Source organism: Sus scrofa, chromosome 7 (assembly GCF_000003025.6).
Source record: "Sus scrofa isolate TJ Tabasco breed Duroc chromosome 7, Sscrofa11.1, whole genome shotgun sequence".
Classification (NCBI taxonomy): domain Eukaryota; kingdom Metazoa; phylum Chordata; class Mammalia; order Artiodactyla; family Suidae; genus Sus; species Sus scrofa.
Genome location: NC_010449.5, coordinates 74,551,449 through 74,567,933, shown reverse-complemented (window position 1 = coordinate 74,567,933; position 16,485 = coordinate 74,551,449). Strand labels below are relative to the sequence as shown.

At 43.1% G+C, this 16,485-nt stretch overlaps 1 long non-coding RNA gene across 1 annotated transcript in view; it reads left to right on the top strand.

The window, feature by feature from the left end:
• Positions 1-16,485, top strand: part of LOC110261587 — an 86,813-nt gene that overhangs the window by 69,601 nt on the left and 727 nt on the right. The window contains exon 2 of the long non-coding RNA XR_002345889.1: positions 11,961-12,074. This is a non-coding gene — a long non-coding RNA (uncharacterized LOC110261587). The remainder of the gene's footprint in view (positions 1-11,960; positions 12,075-16,485) is intronic.

Sequence of the window (16,485 nt, the reverse complement as noted above, 5' to 3'; positions counted from 1 at the left end):
GGGTGCTCCTGTATTAGGGGCATATGTACTGATGATTGTAATATCCTCTTCTTGAATGGATCCTTTTACCATTAAATATCATCCTTCTTTGTCTTTCTTCATGGCCTTTGTTTTAAAGTCTATTTTGTCTGACATGAGTATTGGAACTCCTGCTTTCCTATCCTGTCCATTGGCTTAAAGTATCTTTTCCCATTCCCTCACTTTCAATTGGTATGTGTCCTTTTTCCTAAGGTGAGTCTCTTGTAGAGAGCAGATTGTAGGTTTTTGCTTTTTTATCCAATCTTCCACTCTGTGTGTTTTGATTCGAGCATTCAGCCCATAGACATTTAAGGTAATTATTGATAGATATTGATAAATTACATATTGATAAGTATGTATTTATTGTCATCTTAGATCTTGTTTTCCAGCTGATTCATTGTTTGTCTTTCATTTTTTGGTTGGATTTTTTCCATTTAATTAATGCTTGAGTGCTTTTCTTTTCAGTTTTTGTGAAAAGGATTTCCATTTTGATTTTTAGTTGCCCTGTTTTTTAGGTATGTTAACCCCTTTGTGTATCTGCTTGCCTTAGCCTGTCATATAGGCTCAAACACATAATTACAAAAAATTTTAAAAAAAGAATCTATATTTTCTTGTTTTCCCTCCCCATATTGTATGATTTTTTTAATTTATTTTTTTTGAAAACGTCTTCATGTTTAGATCTGTATGCTGGCTTATTTGGGTGATTGCTTTCCAATTGTGGTTTCCTCCATTCTATTTCTTCTTAATTTAAAAAAAATTTTTTTTTTAACTTAGAGGAGCCCTTTTAGTATTTCTTTTAGAAAGGGGTTCGTATTGCTGTACTCTTTTAGCTTTTGTTGGAGAAATTCTTTATTTCCCCTTCTATTTTAAATGATTTTCTTGCTGGATAGAGTATTCTAGGCTGCAAATTTTTTTCCTTTCAATACTTTAAATATATCTTGCCACTCCCTTATGTCCTGTTGTGTTTCTGTAGAGAAATCAGCTGATAGCCTTATGGAGGTTCGCTTATAATTAACGCTTTACTTTTCTCTTGCTGCCTTTAGAATCCTCTCTTTAATTTTTGCCATTTTTATTATAATATGTCTTGGGGTGGGTGGCCCTGTTTGGGTTCAACTTGTTTTGGGGCCTTCTGTGCTTCCTGTATCTTGATGTCAGATTCCTTTAGATTTGGAAAGTTTTTAGACAATAATTTCTTCAAATATATTTTCAATCCCCTTTTCTTTTTCTTCTCCTTCTGGAATTCCTATTACGTGTAGATTAGCCCGCTGAAATTATCCCATAGATCTGTTACATTGCTTTCATGTTTTTTCTTTTGGTTTTCTGTCTGCTGTTCTTATTGGGTGATTGCCGTTATTCTGTCTTCAGTTTTGTTACTTTGTTCCTCTGCATTATTCAATCTGCTCTTTATTGCCTTTAGCTCAGTTTGCATCTCTGCAAATGAGTTTTTTAGCTTTTCTTTGCTCCTACTTATATTTTCTTCTTCCTTTCTAAGGGAATCTGCATTTCTGTTCATGTCTTCTCTTAATTCCTTGATATTCACCCTTAATTATTCCAATATTTTGACTGTCTCCCTTTTGAACTCAATGTCTGTCAGACTGCAGAGGTCTTTTTCATTACTGACTGCTTTAGGTGAATTCTCCTGTTCCTTTCACTGTGAATGGTTTCTGAGCTTCTTCATCTTGCTTATGTTTTTCTTTTTCTGTGAGTTTGGGGAAGGCAAACTGTAGTCTTGTAAGGATACTTCTAGACAAGAGCACCCCTTTGTATTTTTTGGTGGGGTTACTATTTGTTTTTCATGTGGAAGTTTGAACATTTGGTGTCTCTTTCTTAGGTGTGAGCAGGCTGTTATCTCCCGGGTGCTCAGTGTATTTTCCGGGAGAAGGAGGCAATGGGTAGGGCCAGCAGTCAGTGCTTGGTCTCTGGGCTCTCAACCCCAGCAAGGACCTGCAGGAAGGTAGCACTGGCTACTCCTAGTTGCAGGGCCCTGGAAAGTGGTAATGAGCTCCAGGCAGATCTACAAGGTGTCCAGAGCATTTGGCAGTAGTAGCAGCAGGGTGTGTGAGTTCCCAGGGGAGTGAGAGCCACAATGGCTAGTGTTTAATTGCAGTGCCCTCCTCTGAGGTGATTGGAACTGCAGGTGGTGCCTGTTCAGGGACCCCTAGTGGTAGTGGTCCATGACCATCTTTAGAGTCAGTGGTAACTGTGGTGGTTTGCCCCTGCTTCCTGTAGACCATTCATGAAGCGATCCATCTCACTTAGCCCACATAGGAGGTGCTGCACAGGCTGTTCCTAGTTGCAGGATCCTGGGAAGTGACAGAGATCAGGCATATGGGTACTGTCTGGAACATTCAGCGGTGGCAGCAGCAGGGGTGGTGTGTTCCCAGGGTGCAAGAGCACCAACAGGTGGTGTTCAGTCAATGCCGTCCTCTCTGGTGCTTTTGACGTGATTGGGGCTGCAAGTGGTGCCTGTTCATGGACCACTAGTGGCGGGCCACTGTCACCTCTGGAGCCAAAGATAACTGTGGTGGGTTGCCTTCACCACCTGTAGACCATGCAAGAAGCACCTCATCCTGCTTAGCCCCCACAGGATATGCTGCACAAGGTGCTCTTAGTTGCAGGTTCCTGGGAAGGAACAGTGATCAAGCATCTGGGCACTGCCCAGAGTGTTTGGCAGTGGTAGCAGAAGGGTGGGTGTGCTCATAGGTGGAGCGAGAGCAACAATAGGTCGTGTTCAGTTGCAATGTCCTTCTGTGTGGTGCCCTCTGAGATGGTTGGGCCTGCAAGTGATTTTTGTTCAGGTATCCCCAGTGCTGCTGGGCCAGGCCCACCTCTGGAGTCAGGGATAACTGCAGTGGTTTTCCCACCACCTACAACCATGCAAGAAGCACCCTGTCCCACTTAGACCACACAGGGGCTGCTGCACAAGTTGCTCCTAGTTTTAGGGTTCTGGGAAGGGACAGTGACCAAGTGTCTCAGTGCCGCCCAGAGCGTTTAGCAGTGGCAGCTGCAGGGCGGGTGTGTTCCCAGGGGAGGGAGAGCAACAGCATATGGTGCTTCATAGGCACCATGTCGTGCTTAGCCCCCCGGATGCCCTTAGCCCACACTAGAGGTGCCTGGCCACCAGTAGCCTGCTCAAGAAGCACCCATTCTCCCCTGTACGAGCAAGAGGTTTCTCTCCGTGGGCAGCCTTCCCTGGAAACGTCTGGTCTGCTGCGGGCTGCCAAGTGCCTTCTGGCCTCCGGTGGCCTGCGCCAGAGACGCCCAGTCCGTGGCCGGCCAACAAGCGGCGTCTGGCCGTGGGAGGCCTGTGCTAGAGTTGCCCAGTCCACCACTGGCTAACAAGCGGCTTCTGGTTTTTGGAGGCTGTACCAGAAACATCTGGTCTGCCACAGGCTAGCAAGCAGCTTCTGGATGTGCTTGGGCTGTTCTAGCCCCGCTCTGCCCTCTGCAAGCCTGTGGGCAGGCACGCATACTCAGGTACAAGGAGTTTCCTATGGCGGTCCCGCCCCTCCTCCTCTTGTCCTTCCCAACAATGGCGCCTTGCCTCTCCTGTGGGTCCAGGCCTTCTTCCAGGTTCCCTCTGCTGTGGCTTTCCTCTCCCCAGCCTTTAGCTACTGCTCCCCCACCTGTGGCGCTCTGCTCCTTAGCCCCTTAGGCTGTCTCCACACCGCCAACCCCAGTCCTCTCTCAGGGAGTGATCTCCGGAGCCTAAGTCTCAGTGCCCAGCCCCGACCCGAGTGTCTCAGGCTGTGGTGTCTGTACAGGTGATTCAGATGATCTGTGCAGCTTTCACTCAGCTTTTCCTTTCTCAGACCTGCTCCTGTGCTTTTCTCGGTGACTTTAAGGTACCTCCAGCTCAGTTGATCTTTCTGTCATTAGGTGGCTTTCCAGGGTGTAGGTTCCCTTTCTCCTTCACAACTCCCTCTCTGGAATGTCAGTCATGTCCTGATTCCTTTTTTCTCTCTCTCTCTCTCTTTTTTTTTTTTTTTCTTTTCTTCTCTTTTGTTCTACTCAGTTATGTCAGGAGTTTCTTGCCCTTTTTGGAGGTTTAAGTTCTTCTGCCAGCATTCAGTTGATGTTCTGTGCCAGTAGTTTTACATGTAGATGTGTTTTTTTGATGTGTTTGTGGGGTAGTGTGAGTGCGACCTCTTATTCCTCTGCCATCTTGATCTGCCTCCACAGTATTTAAAAAAAATTTTTTTTTAAACTTTGTCAATTTTGCTTTTTAGGGCTGCACCTGCGGCATGTGGAGGTTCCCAGGCTAGGGGTCTCATCGGAGCTGCAGCTGCCGGCCGTTGCCACAGTAATGCCAGATCTGAGCTACTTCTGCCACCTACCCACAGCTCACAGCAATGCCAGATCATTAACCCAGTTAGCGAGGCCAGGGATCGAACACGCAACCTCATGGTTCCTAGTTGGATTCTGCTGCGCCACAACAGGAACTCTGAACTTGAGCACAATAAATAGCTTCCTTTAGTGTGATAAATGTGGGCCTTAATCAGAATTTTAATTTTCATCCTTTTATGAACCAAATTGAATGACATGATTTGGCCCACACCTGGTTTGATGTGGCAGGTGGATGCGAAGCCCCATACATAGTTCTCACCTCCGCATTCCAAAGCACCCTCCTGACACAGACTCAGAGTTGAGTGGGGCCCCACTGTCCATCCTCCCATCTAGAGCGGGAATTGTCTTTAAAAGGATAATACCTTGAGGATCAAAATCAAGGGTGGAGTCAAACGATCGCTCTTTAAGCCTGGTAAATACGGCAAGAAACCTGGAACTTGCTGTCTTTTCCCTTCAGTGTTGTTATAGTCTTATAATCTCCCTCTCCAACTTTCACTCTTCTTCCTTTTCCCAACTCCCCACCCACTACCACCATGCTGCTCTCATAGTATTGCTTCAAAACAAAACGAAAGAGAACAAAACAAAAATCCTTCTCAGCTGCTTCAGTTGCAGGATGTGTCATACATTAAAATCACCATATTTCATTAGACAATGTAATTAAGTTTCCTCACTTCAACTTTGCCAGGAAGAGAATCTGAGTACTGTATGTCAGGTATTATTGAAATGTCTGTTTTACTTGCAGTCAGTCAACCAAAAGTTCTCAACTAAGTGGCATAATAACTTGGGGATCAGTTTTTAATTTTGCACTGAGCTTCAAGTTCGCAGCTGTTTCCAACAGAGTCCAGTGGCTTCCTGTCTGGTGCCCTGTCGTTAGAATGCCCGTGTAGTTTATCATGATGCTGGACACTTTTGAGAATGAAAGGAGTCCCTACTCATGATTATATTAGGATGGCAATTATAAAGTTGGACCGTCCTGGACAAACCTGGGTGTACAACCTCCTACCTATGCTGGAAATGCTGAATAGGAGAAGCATTTCCTTGCAAACAAGGATGATTACTTCCTATGAATGCCTAAAGCCTTAGCTGAACTTATCCATCTGGCACTTAGTATATTCTGCCTTAAAATTTCATTTTCTTTGTATAGATCTGTGCTTGATGTTGGGGTCTGAATTCATATTTCCATCCCCTAGGAGAGATACAGAAGCCTCAAGGAATGCTTGTTGATTATGACCAAGTTTGACATGAGAAGACTTATTGATTGACTCTCCCTGGTTTCAGAGGGACACTCAACCCCCACTTCTTGGGCGATCCCTCCTGAGAGATCACTTACCTCCCCTTAGGCTTAAGGACTATATTAATTTCCTTTTGCGTATGTTAACAAATGACCACAAACTTAGTGGCTTAAGCCAGTGTAAATTTATCATTTTATAGTTCTGGAGGTCAGAAGTCCTTGAATCAAGGTATTGGCAAGGCTGTGTTTCTTCTGGAAGTTCATGGAAGAATCTGTTTCCTCGCCTTCTCTAGCTTCTAGAGGCATTCTGCATTTCATGGTTTCTTCCCCTTCCTCCAACTTCAGAGCCACTAGTTTAGCATCTTCCAGTCTCCTCCTCTCCCTCCCTCCCCGTCTCTACCCCTCCTCTTCTCATCACATTGCTTTTTTTTCTAACTCAGACTCACTTGCTTCTATCTTATAAGGACCCTTATGACTACATCGGGGTCACCTGGATAATCTGCTTAGTTCAAGATCCTTAATTTAGTCACTTCTGCAAAAATCCCTTTTTTCCATGTAAAGTAACATACAGGTTTTAGGGGTTGGGGCATGGAAACTTTTGGGAGGGCATTATATTCAGCTTATGAGGGCCCTGTCAAACCAGACCTTCATTGTCTGGTCAAGTACTTTGTTACTGAAAGGGCACAGCCATCATTAGTGTTCCCAAAGGTTTTTTTTCCTGGTCTGTCTGAATAGAGGAATCTATTCCTTGTAAACTATCCAGAGGAGTGAAGAACTCTGGTATGTAGGTAGGCTACAGAAGTGCCATCAAGTTGATCAAAGAAGAGAAGAGAGATTCTTCCCTCGGTGGCTTAGGCCTTCACCTGCTGGGGCTGAGCACATATTCTCGAGGTCTCTTTTGTCTCTTTGTTTGTACATCTTGGTGTATCTACAGGCGTGATCTACATATGTACGTCTCCTGAGAAGGGTCTAAGAGGAAACATTCAGAAAACAGTAGAGATCTGGAATGAGGGATCATCAGCAGCACTCTCTCCCCAGGCATAAGCCTCCTTAGGAAGGACCAGGTCTGTTCCTCCCATTCTCTGTCCCACTCTCACCCCTGACTTCACGGGAAAAACCAGCTGTGCTGCTGGCATCTGTATTTCAGAGAAAACAATATACCACACTCCCCCCACCCACTACCACACAGAATTTCATTTGTCACCTGTTGATGTCACCTCTTTCTTAGGCTCTCACTCTTGCCTTCCATTTCAGGGATGTTAATGCTGTCATCTTCTTTCTTCTGCATGATGTAGGTCTTTGGACAATGTGTATTGGCACACGTTGCCTGTGGTTTCAGTAGTCTTTTAGATCTATTATATAAGGAAGCCTGTGGTTTCAGTAGTCTTTTAGATCTGTTATATAAGGAAGACCTCAGCTTTCTCATAGCCAAACATACATACAACCACCACCACAATAGAGTTAACATGCATCAACTGCCTACAGTTGCAAATTGCTATACATGTACTATCTCATTTAATTTTGACAACGCCCCTGTGAAATGAGTATTATTTTCTAATATTACAAATGAAGAAACTAAGGTTTAGAAAAGTGATTTGTTCAATGCGTGTGTGTACATACACCATATACATGTGCATGCACACACACACAATATTCTAGTGAAGTTTAGGTTCAAGGAAAAAATATCCAAAAATTAATATATAAGTTGAAGTAGTAAAAAAGTAACAAAGAGGAGTTCCTGTCGTGGTGTAGGTTAACGAATCTGACTAGGAACCCTGAGATTGCGGGTTCGATCCCTGCCCCTGCTCAGTGGGTTAACGATCCGGCGTTGCCGTGAGCTGTGGTGTAGGTTGCAGATGCGGCTAGGATCCCGCGTTGCTGTGGCTCTGGCGTAGGCCAGGGCTACAGCTCCGATTCGACCCCTAGCCTGGGAACCTCCATATGCCACAGGAGTGGCCCAAAAAAATAGCAAAAAGACAAAAAAAAAAAAAGTAACAAAGAGAAAAATACTTTAGGTTGGTCTTTTTTATAGGGGAGAATGCATGGTAAAGCATTATAGTAACATGTTGTCATTTGTGTATACTATGGACTGGATGTTTGTATCCCCCAAATTCATGTATTGAAGCCCAAATCCCCAAAATGATGGCCTTTAAGAGGTAATTATAATTCGATTAGCTCATGAAGGCGTATGCTCATCACTTTCAGTTTGCCACAGTCCACACCACTCCTTATTGCCTTCTACAAATCTGTTTCATTCCATTTTATTCCCTGCTTGGCTTCTGTTGGCATATGAATTTTTGAGCCCTGACATAAATGACCAGATCTGGTTTCCACTGAGTCTAACAGTACTTACAGGTGGATTTAAATAAGGGAGACGGGAAAATGCTATTGCAATCCCTAATCTCTGGTACAGCCCTCAGTTCACTTTGGGCTATGTTCCATTTGTTTCCTTTCCTACTGGAGTAGAAAGTAGACCTATATGAAGCTGAGTACGAATTGCCTTATTATGCAAAACACATTACATATGGTAGACTATTGATAACTGTTGATCGGTTTGAATAGTTTAGGTAAGCATTGGTGAAAGTCAGAGGCAGTGATGGAAAAACTCATGCAGGAATGGCTGTGTATAAGAAATATGATTTCCAGAATTCAATTAATTGAAGGGAGCATAGTAATAAAATTATTAACTTTCCTAACGGTTTTACAAAAAAATTTTATCCCCACACAGTCCCATGAGATATGCACTATTATTGCTAGTTTATGACTGAGAAAAGAGAAGGAAAACCATGGACAAATAGGTGTTACGCATGAGTAGAATGTTAAAGGAAGGAGAACAATCTTGTAAGGAGAGAAGATGAATTCAAATTTGGATCAGTGTGGAATGTGGAACTTTGTGCTATGTGGAAATTTCTAGCAGGAGGTCAGAAATTCAGTTCTGGAGTTCAGGAAAAAGGTCAAGGCTAGAGTAGTAGTATTGCATACAAATAAAAAAATTAATGTTTGGAATGAATACATTGACTGGGAAAATGTATGTAAAAAGAGAGGGGAAGGACAAAATTTTTGGAAAAATATGCTGTTAGGGGTGGGAAAAAAGTCAATGAATACATTGACTGGGAAAATGTATGTAAAAAGAGAGGGGAAGGACAAAATTTTGGAAAAATATGCTGTTAGGGGTCAGAAAGCTAGGAAGTGGGAGACTCCAGCGCGACTGCAGAGAAGTGGTTATTGGGTTTGGGGTTGGGACATTGCTGAGAGAGCAGTTCCAGCAGAGTGATGGGAAAAGAAACCAGACTTGTAGGGGCTAGTGAGTTGAGACCACTCACTCATGAAGTTTGCTTTTCAGGAGTGACAAGAAGGTGGTATCTTAATGGGGAACAAGGGCAAGAAAAAGTTTTTAACAGGTGTCATGATAGAAGAAGCAAACATGTGCCCTCCAAGAGAAGGAAAAGTGAAGCAGGAAAGACTAAAGATATAAGAAAAGGAGCCTGTTGTCGATAGATGGAGTAAGATCTTTGAAGAAGCAGAAGAAAGTGTGTGGATCAAGGGCTCCGGAAGAGGGGCCCTCATTAAGCAGGTATTGAGGTATTAAAGTTGGGAGTGCAGGAGATGCAACAGAACTTAGATCAGGAGGTGGGAGAAGTGAGATTATTTTAAATAGAGCAGTCCTGATCTTAGCAAAGTAGGAAATTAGATCATTCACCAGAAACAAGGGATTTGCCAAAAGTGACTTGGGGAGAATGGTTACAGGCTAGAACAGATGCTGTGCCAAGTTGCCTGAGAATCCTCTGAGATGTAACATCAGGCAGGGTTCAGGCAGAAAAAAGAAACCATGCCAGAAACAGGCAGAATTTAACATAAATAAATGTTAATTAGTTAAAAGTAGTTAACTGCTAAGGGGTCCAAACGCAGCAGGTGCAGTGTTGGCAGAGTCCAGCTCCAGCATCATAAAGCAGAGTGAAAGAGTGTGGATTCGGAACTGAGAGACAATTAACTGATAACTGGCGGAAATGAGTAAATGGTTGCCCAGTACAGTAGTTAAATAATTGTATAGCTTAGAAAAGCATTATTTCTTCTTTCCTTTCCAAATTCAGAATCCCAGAGAATGGGAACGTACTAGAGTCAAGGAAAGTGCATCACCGCAGAAGGAGGATGGGAGCAGTGGAAATACCTGACAATATCAAATGTAAAATGGGAACATAAAAAGCAAAGTGTTTTTATTTTCTTTGTTTTGGGAGAATTAACTGACCCCTGATAACTACTGTCTTCCTGCCAGAGCTAGAGCAACTTACTGTAAATCAGCTGCTCTGATGAGGGCGCGCTAAGAAAGAGCGATCTGAGTTTTAATAGAGCGTGGGGTGGTTGCGAGAGGCTTGTGGTTGAAGAGCAGCAGAACATGAACCTGGGGGTGGGGCTGAATTAGGGAGGCAGGTACAAGCGATTTGAATCTTGATAAATGTCGACAATTTGCCTTCAAAATATGATCTCAGTGTACACTCTGATTCAATAATACTTGATTTTCAAGTGTTAGCAAGTCTCTGAACGCCACCTTTTAAAAATTTTGTGTTTCTCTAACTGTGACCAAGGCTAACATCTTTTCATATGTTTAGCTATTTGGACTTTTTTTCTCTGTGAATTCCTCTCACTAGTCCTGCATGGGGGTTGTAAGTGGAGGACAGGTTCCTTTATGTAATAAGAGTGTGCTGAGTGCCTGGTAGGTAAATCTTAGGTCCTGATGCAACTTGGTGAACTAAATAGACATGGTTCCTGACCTCTCTGAACTAGGTGTGGGCGAGATAGTGAAGAAGAAAACGAATGTATAAATATAGATCTCCATCAGTTCTATGAAAGGAAAGAAGGGATGCTGTGAGTGGGAAAAGATAGAGGATCTCCTTTAGATGCAGTGGTCAAGGAAGGTTTTTCTGAGGGAGACATTTAAATGGAGGTTTGGTGGATGAGAGATAATTGGCCACGAAGGGAGTTGTGGAAAGGAATATTCTTGGCATTAGAGCACATGAAGGTTTTCAGATGCAAAAGAATATGGCATGTTTGGAGAAGTGAAAGATGGCCAGGCCAGTGAAAGCATAGTGAGTAATAGGTGGGCTTTATTCTTGGTCCTGACTGAATTCAGGGGGTTACATCTCTGCAGGTCTAAGCAGATCTGAGCACTGTATTCAAGGCTTCCTTTCTTAGATTAAAAACTCTACATTGAAATCTTAGGCCAGTGTGTGTTTACTTGTGGAATTAAGGCTCCGAAGCTGATACCTGCTGATAGGCAAGGCTACTGTTGGATCATTCCTCACAGAGAAAATCGATTTGAATGGCTTCTGAAAGAAGAGTCAGTGCTTTCCCCTAATTGCCCCTTCCTGTCACTCAAACACTGTAAAGATGGTATTTGGTAGCATTAACTGCTGTCCTTCCTGTGGGAACATCAGCCTCCTTTTGCCTTTCATCAATCTCATACACCTTGGGGAGGAGGAACTGAGCAGGCAGAAAACTGAACAGGGACCCGAAGGACACCTGATGGGAGTCTGTGGGGTTGACTGTGGTTTACACTCCTTTGTCCCTTATGGGGTCCTCAAGCTCTCTTATCTAATGTAACTGATCAGTGGCATGTGCATGAGGGAAGCTGTGTGTATGTGGGGCGGGAGGAGGGGGACACACAGTGGAGAATTTGGTGGAGCCCAGAGGAACAAAAGCATGAGTAGGTGGCTTAGACCAGCTCAGCATTAGGCTTAGAAGGAGACAGTTATGCCCATGTCCAGCCCTTTATTCTACTGTTTTTAAAGGGAAAGCAAGGCCAGATGAGGCACCCCCAAAGCGGAGTACACAGCTGGCTGCCCTGGTCTGCCCTAGTCAGGATAATAGTGCTGCTCTCGGGGAGTGGAGCTGAGGCATGTCTAGCCTTTCCTGTGTCTGAAGAAATGTCCTCAGATCTCATCCTTTAATCAGTATCCTGTCTCTAGAATGACTAAGTGTCATTGCTTTCACCTTTACTCACTGAATTCTTAAGACTTTGGCCATTTCTGTGGCCCTCTCCATGTCAATCTTTTATCAGGACCCTCAGACACAGTAAGGACATGAATATGCCTCCATCCATTCCCTGTACATGAGGAGAATATGTCTGACCTTCCTGACTGGTTTCTGAAATATTTGTCTTCAGTGAGTCTTCAGGTGGGTGGAGACCAATTTCTATACCAGGATATCTGAGTGAGTTGTGTCCAGGTGACCTGCCTAGGACAGTGCTCTCCCTGAGCCTCTGTCATGCTCTGAATCCTTTCCCTCAGGGTTGCCTCTAAGCCCAGCTGTCCCCTCCCCTGAGTAGTTTGGGTCTGTCTCTTACTCCTCCTTTTGTTCTACTTTCCAGATGGCAAGTAGCCTCCAGCTGTCTGTGGGGAATCCTTTTTCTTGGGAAAGAGGAAAGAGGAGTGATGATACTGTCTAGTACTGCAAGGATGCACCTGTAGAAGAAAGTGACATGGTATATAAAGGAACCCCTTAGGGTGGGAACAGTTGAAGATCAAGGTTTTAGTGGGTAGCCCACACTTCTTTAGCACTTTGTATTTCCCAGAGCTCTCTGGCGTGCCACACATTGCACTTTGCTCACTAGGACTCTGACGCAGACAGGGTGTTTTTTCCTTTGAAACATGAAGAACCAGATGCAGAAAAATTATATAATTTGCCTTAGAACAAAAAGCTAATGACAAAGCTAGGAGGCCCTCTGCTAGGAAAGGTTTTTATAAAGAAATTTGTATGGCTTGCAGTTTGTTAATTATGTATAGTGCAGTTTTTTTAGAAAAGTAGAGTTTAGGATTTGAGGTGGAATAGATCCACTGTTAAAACTAGCCTGATCCTTCTTTCCTGGACAGTCCTTTACAAGTGACCTATTTCCTAAATCATGTTGGGTTTACTTGGACATCACAAATAAAAGCACCCTAAATAAAAGCACTATGGGAAAACAGTATGCTGACATCATAGTTTTTTCTGGGGCCTTCTTCTTTTAGCTAAATGTCTGAAGATGTTTCCAGAAAAGAAATGCCATGTATATGTAGGCCAAACTTGAACTTCTTTTAAAGAGTGTGAATTACTGCCCAAAGGACACATCAGATCATCTCCCAGACCATAAAATCACTCATTTTCATTCCTGCAGTTGATGCTGCAGACACTAAAGCCAATTTATCTTAGTCCTCTTTCTTGTGAATTTAGTCTTTTTGGAAATTTCATCCAGAAAATGGACACCCTTGGGTGCCTATAGGCTGGAGGCCTCTCCTTTATCCTAGGACTCGGACATATGAAGTATCAAGGGATCTATTTCCATAGATCATAAAAATGTGCCCAAGTGGCCTGGAATGTCTGTCCACGTGATCTGCACCAACATAGATTTAAGGCAAACATGTGCATTGTTCTAGCCAGCACGGTCTGGCAGCATTGTAAGCCTGCAGAGTCTGCTACTTTACTTTAGATCCATCACAAAGAATAGCCCACAGCTGAGCTCACAGATTTAGAGCCTTATGTGCCAAGCATGGGGCTAGAGGCTTTACGTTCATTATTTTATTTGATCCTTATGATAACCGGTAAAATAGCCACTTCCATTTTAAAGGTAAGAAAGCGGGCACAGAATGAGTCAATTACTTGCCCAAGTCTTCCCACCTGATAAGCCAGAACTCCAAGCAGGGCAAGACTACAGGGCAATGCTGCCTCCAATAAACCACCATGTCCACCCCAGTTAAAGATGTGTTTTATTTCTCCTCGGGTATGGGGTGGGACACCATTCATTCATTCTTCCACAGTTTCTTTCTGTCCAAATGTTGAGGCTATTTCAGTATTGGAAAGTTTCAGAGCATTGTAAATGTATCCACCAGTATTGGTCACTGATTCTAGATCTAAGAAAACTCCTTGAAGATGGCCACTGTACTATGAATAAAAAAGCATGTTTGATAGTAGGAATCAGATTTTCTTTCCTGGGGCAGTAAAAGAAAGGATTGATTTTAAGAAAAGCTTACAGAAAGATTCAGGTTTCAGTTACCAAGGATGTGGTATTAAACAGCATTTGGTGCACATGGTCAGAGCTATAACAGGAATTTTCTTCAGAGTCTTGAATCATTGAAGCCATGTTTTTGATCTCAGGGTAAAGCTGAGAATTCATGGGATCATTTTCCTTCTTTCTCTGTCATCTGACGAATAATCAGTGTGGCAAAGCAATTGGGATATTATGCAATAGGACAGAGGCTGGTATCTTTATTTTTTCTTTTTAAGGCTGCACCTGTGGCATATGGACGTTCCTGGGCTAGGCGTTGAATTGGAACTGCAGCTGCAGGCCTGTGTCACAGCAACATGGATCCAAGCCCCATCTTTGACCTATGCCACAGCTTGTGGCAATGTTGGATCCTTAACCCATTGAGCAAGGCCAGGGATTGAATCAACATCTTCATTGACACTATGTCAGGTTCTTAACCCTCTGAGTGTTTTTTTTTTTTTTTTTTTTTTTTTTCTTTTAAAGGCTGGTATGTTATGTTGACAAGTGACACCTGGCACTTGCAGGAATGGTGATTCCTGTCTAGCTTCCGGCAAATCTAGGTATGAATGTCTGATGGGGCCAGGCCCCATTAAAACAGGCATCATTGAGCTGGTTGAGCACATAAAGACAGGAAAAAAAATGTATGTTCTATAAAACCATCTCCACTTCATCCAAGAGAATCAATAGCATTTAAAATGTCTAGTGGACAAAATGTGAGTACAGTACACCTCAGCAGTCAACCCAGAATCTCTTAGGTCTGTCTACTGATTCCTATGGGGCTGAAGGAAGCAAGCAAGGTGGCTTTGTCCCACCAGCCTTTATCCAGTAAGTAACCAATGGGATGGACTGCTGAAGCAGCCCCCCAACTGAAGGCCTGAAATGCCCAGGACCATGACTCATCAGCAGAAAGAATAAAATGTGGCAGAAAATGTTAGGGGTGGGAGGGGGCTGGGAAGTGAAAATATGATTCAGGAAATCCTGAGGCTCTAGATGAAGCTCAAGGGAGAACATATAATAGGGGTCAGTGCAGAAGGTTACACTCTAGCAGTCATCAAGCTTAAATGCACATTATGTTTAATTTCCTTGAAGCTTTAATCTGCTGCTTTAAGTCTAGTGAGTATCTGGGGAAGCCAGATGCCCCACCATCCAGGCCCAATGAAACCATTTTCTTTGTAAAAGACAAGGTGACCTGGGGCACCAAGAAGGCAAATTTGGGAATAATGTGTGCCTTTTCCAAAAGGTCCCCAAGTAACTGTGACATGCAGCTTGGGTGGAGAAACTGCCCCAAGCCAATATAAACCAGCACTGTAGTACAGGTAAACCTTAAAGAGGGATGATCTTAAAGCAGAATTAAGAAAGGCTGGAAAGCAAGGAGAAGCGCATGGAGGGGAGAAAGGTGAGTGGGAAGATGTATAAATAAAGATCAATTTTGTATCATATTGGCTCTGGCTCCATGAAGTCATTTTAGGTATGTGCAATTTCTGGATTTTCAAAAAGCAAAGCACAAGGAAATCCATCTTTTGCACCATCTTGTTAAAAGAGGGCTGTTAGCACACTCATGTTTAGAGAAAAAGAGATCTGCCTTGTGGGTGGGATGTGTTCTTTTTCCATATCTCAAGCCTTTATATTTCTCATGCGCTGATCATGGCCCACCTGAGGCACTGAGGGTTTCATTGACCCCTGGAAATACTATCTCCTGCCTATCCATGTGCAGATGGGCAAGACGAGGTCACTAAGGGAGTTCAGGGGAATCCAGGAGTGGAGGTCAGCCTTCTTGATGCAGTTGTGTGCATGGATGTGCATGCATATGTCCAGCTACCACTCAGGTTTGCCCATGCCAGGGGAAGAGGCACACAGAACAGATAATCAGGAAACAACACGGAAACTTTTGCATTTGTTTGAAGTTTATTTCTGGTATTTTTTTCCTTCCTCTTCTCTACCTCATTTTGCCCTCAGTCTGCCTCCCCTCCCCCTAAACAACAGAGAATAACTTTACAGTTGGTTCCCCACGTTTGGTTGGTTGAATGCAGATTCAACCAACTGTGGATCTTGTAGTAGAGAAGCATGCATCTATTGAAAAAAACCTTGGGCAGTTCAAGCCTATGTTTTTCTTAGGCAGATTCTAATTGACAGCAAGGAGGAAAGGCATCAATGATTTAAAAAAAGTACTTGTATTAATTTTCCCATAAAATCTGAGTTGGTTGTGGTATAATTGCTAACAAAAATTATATTAAGAAAAAATAATCTTTGCAAGTCAGTAGGTTTATAATTAGTTCATAAGAACAATGCTTTAAAATACCTAATTAACTCTTAAAGGCCAGGTCCTCATCCAATCAAACCATCTCTCTATCCTTTCTTCTCTGGAAAGTGGAGGTGGTAGCCTCTTGCTTTCACCTGCAGTCCTCCCAGGAAATATTTCAGAGTGCTGCCTGCTTTACTGAGTGTCTGGGCTAACCCAGGCTGTTCTGCTACAGCCATCACCCAAGTCACTTCTCTTGAGAACAAATGGGGCAATGCAATAAGTTGCATTTGCTCTTCCGTAAAAATAAATCAGCCTAATTTGATCAAGTCTTCTTTCCACTTTAAAAGGACATGAAAGTAGTCTGCTGAAGGAGGGCATATGTGGTAATAAGTACTTGAGTTGAGCACATCACTAATATCAGCAGAAAGGTAACTATTAATCAGCTCAACTGCTTTACCCATGAGAAAAAAATACCCTTAACTCTTGCTAGATAGAAACTTATTGTCTAAATTAAGGTTAGTTAGCTCTTCAGTCTTTTTTTTACATTTCAAGTTCTCCCATTAGAATATCCATAAGGAAACTATCAGAATGAAAATCTCAGTTCTTAGATCTCCTGTAGGTGTAAAGATCTTC